The sequence below is a fragment of the Tenrec ecaudatus genome, unplaced genomic scaffold (assembly GCF_050624435.1).
Source record: "Tenrec ecaudatus isolate mTenEca1 unplaced genomic scaffold, mTenEca1.hap1 Scaffold_461, whole genome shotgun sequence".
Classification (NCBI taxonomy): Eukaryota; Metazoa; Chordata; class Mammalia; order Afrosoricida; family Tenrecidae; genus Tenrec; species Tenrec ecaudatus.
Genome location: NW_027459369.1, coordinates 242,835 through 246,767, shown reverse-complemented (window position 1 = coordinate 246,767; position 3,933 = coordinate 242,835).

Sequence of the window (3,933 nt, the reverse complement as noted above, 5' to 3'; positions counted from 1 at the left end):
GACTGACCAATCTGTATCAGAAGAAATAAGGCCAGAGTGCTGCTTAGAGGCAAGGATGGCAAGACGCCATCTTACATACTTTGGACATGTTGTCAGGAGAGACCAGTCCCTGGAGAAGGACATCCTATTTGGTACAGTGGAGAAGCCATGAAACAGAGGAGGTCCTCGAAGAAGTGGATGGACTCAGTGGCTTCATCGGTGGTTCAGGCACAGGAACAATTGTGAGGATGGTGCACGACCCTACAGTGTTTCATTCGGTTGTATGTGAGGTCACGACGAGTCCAAGTGTCCTCAATGGCACGCAACAACAACTAGCCAGAGCAGAGAGGAGCAATCTGCCCTCTGGGACTTCCCTGGGAAGGTCCTCAATGGAAATTGGGAAAGTCTAAGACCCTGTGGTCATGAGTTATAGTGGTCGGAAGGCCCCAGAACAAATCCAGTAAGCCTTTCTAATCTGTGATCGTCTCCATGTCTCCATAATGGCCCCATTCTCACTTATGTAGTCCTGCCTGAGAGAGTGATGAATTGCTCTGCCTCCAATCACATTTTTGTGGCAGATTTCATCCATTTCTATAATTAGCGACATGGCCACACAGCCTTTGGACCCCATTATGGCCTCATGCTTATGGTCTCCTTCATCTAAATCATTTCTCCTACTTTTGTCTTTCTTCATTAATTGAATATCTGAGATACATATGGAAGGGGCATTATCTCTACAATAAGAGAAAGGGATGAGGTGGTGGTGGTATGGAGTGGGGTGGCACACCATCTCAGAGAATGAGAACAGCTGTTTCAATGGTTCCCACTGCAGTGTGGAAACTGCAGGTACACTAAAAGAGGACAGCAATGACAGCATTAAGGTCTTAGAGCTTAAGGACTCCCTCCCTCCTTAGGCCTCTCTTTCAACTATAAAATGTAGCTCTAAAATGCAGAGCTTCTCGGACACAGCTTGGAGGAAGCCTGTGGATCCAGGAAAGCCCCAATCTCAGCAGAACCAATTTGGCAATCCACAGGTCTGATTTTTGACCAGTCAGCTCACTTGGTCTAGCTCACTTGGTCTAGATCACTCAATTATGTTCACATAAACTACAACAAACAGGTTCACACTGTCACCACATTTTCTATATAAGAAAACTAGAACAGAAATAAGCTGCCAAATTACTTGTCTTCTTATAAAAGAAATAGCCAAGTGAATGTTTGGGAAAACAACAGCTCCCGCTATGTGGCACAGGGAGCCCTGGTGGCATAGTGGTTTTCACTTGGGCTGCTACCCACATAGTTCAAAACCACCACCCGCTCTGAGAGAGAAACGTTAGGGCTTTCTACCCCTGTAAAGAGTTGCAGTCTCAGAAACTCACAGGGGCTGCTCTACCCTGTCCAATAGGGTTGCTGAAAGTCAGGGTTGCTGTGAGTCACAAAAGATGCAATGGCAGTGAGTTTTCAGTTTGATTATTAAGCAAAATTATCAAATTCTGAAACTATTGTTTCTCAATCTATCCTCCATCAAGATCTACCTAAACACTTTTAAAAAATTGAGTCATTTTATCGGGGGCTCTTACACCACTTATAACAATGCATACATCAATTGTATCAAGCACATTTGTACCTACGGTACCATCATCATTTTCTTTATACTTGACCCCTTGGTATCAGCTCCTTTTTCCCCCTTCTCTCCCACTCTCCCACCCTCATGAAACCTTGATAAATTATACTTTCATATTTTACAATGTCCAAGGTCTCACTTCACCAATGTTTCTGTTGCTTGTCCCCCTGGGGTGTGAGTGTTAATACATCAATCATTGCTATCAGTTCCCTCTATCTCATCCCTACCCTCATGTTATCACTACTTCCATTACTGTTCCTGAAGGGTTTATCTGTCCTGGATTCTGTGTGTTGAGAGTTCTTATCTGTACCCGTGTACATGCTCTGGTCTAGCCGGCTTTGTAAGGTAGAGCTGAGGTCATGATAGTTGGAGGGAGTGAGCGGGAGAGGAAGCATTGAAGAACTAGACAAATGGTATGTACTGTGGTATGAGTTGGGGTGCCAGCCCCCCACCAGTAATCTTGGGTTCAATAAGCACAATTGTATGGTTGAGATATATAAATATTATATTAAAGTCACCGGGAGCATGAGCGATAGAAGAGACATTACAATAATGCAGTCAGACACAATTCATGGTAGCATGCTCACCTCCTGGATGGCCATGATCTTACCAGCCAGGTCCACGCTCAGTGTGGATGAAGGGAGGTGGGATGGAGACCAGGCAGGAGGCTCAAGGACTGGGCTGGAGGCTGGAGCCCCAGCACAAGGCGGGCTTCCCCAGACAAATGGCGCACAACGTGGGACAATATGAGTTATATCCCATATAACAATTATATGGCCCCATTGGTATGTAGAGTGAATTTGAAAATTGTGTGAAGTGAGGATCCGGTGTGGGGATTGACAGAGAAGTAGTGGAAATAGTGAATTAGAATTTTAAAGAGGATAATGGGAGCAAGGTAAAAGTAAACCTGAAACTTATGGTACCATGCTCTCTACTTACTGAAAAGACAAGGTGTAAAAGTAACGAAGAAAAAGATACAATGTTTTCTAAAAGTAGTAAAAAGGTATAATTCATGGTTCTCAGAGGAAGGAACTTTTGATTTAGAGACCTGGGAGGAGGTCATTGTCAACTTAAAGGAAGCACAGAGATGGGGAGAGTATCCCTATGGAGAAGTGGTCTCTGTGGGTACAAGTTAAGATGGTTTTAAAACTTTTGCAGGAGGAAGAGAATAAGGATGAACAGTCTAGTGAGAAGTCTTGTGTCTATTCAAATCTAGAAAAGCAAGCTAAAGTGTCTGTGAATAAGCATGATTAAGGTTATGAAACTTTAGGAAAAACTGAAAAGGCAGGGATTGGTTTGTTATCTAAAGCCTCCAATTCTAGAACAGAACCTCATTGCCAAAGCCTGTATGCTCTCGCGAGACTGCAGACTCCGAAGGTTTAAAGGTGATACAGTACTAGAGGCAGTGGATTGCAAGATCCAAAGCATGGCTATTAAACAATCCCAGGAAGCTCCCTTGCTTTCAAAGGTAGAGAAAGCCAAGAAGCAGAACAGGCAACGTCTAAGATGCCCAAATTTAAATCAGATGAGAAGCAGTGAGAACGGGTTTCAGGCAGATGAGAAGATTTTAGGCAGAGCTAAAAGAATGAGCCTGAGTCAGAAGGGGACATAGTAAAAGCAACTGCTCTCCTGCTGGAATTTAGTGTAAGAAAGGCCAGAGATTGTAAAACAATCAAGCAAGCCAGCCCTGAAGGTAGAGAGATTAGCTCCAAAGAAATGCAAACTAGGAGAGCTAGCACAGAAGGTGAAGTTCAGGAAGTGGAACTCCAAGATATACAGATTGAAAAGAGTAGCTCAGAGAATAGATGTAAAGAAGCAAAGTATAGGAAAGCACCTTTACTCTCCAGAGTAGGAAGAGGGATTGCAGAAGAAGATTTAGAATGCAAGATGTCTTATCCCGTTAGAACCAAAAGGAATTCACAGTCCCTTTGCCTTTTAAGTTGCTAAAAGATCTCAAGCAGGCAATCAATGACTAGGGCCCAGACTCCCATTTTGTAATTAGCATGATAAGGGCTCTAGCAGAGTCTGACAGCTGGACCCCTACAGATTGGAAAGCTTTAGTGAGAATTTGTCTTTACTCTTCAGAATGCTTGTGATATCAAATGCTATGGAAGGAAGCAGCCCTTGCAAGAGCTGGGAAGAATGCTGAGGATGGGATAGATATAGGAATTCATCAATTGCTAGGGGATGCAAATTATATTACAGTTGAGTCTCAACTACAGTTTACTGAACAGACAATAGGACAGATACATGAGGTTTGCTTAAGGGCCTGGGAAAAGATAATTCCATCAGAAGAGAGAACGCCGCGTTACAGGGCTATAAGACAACAG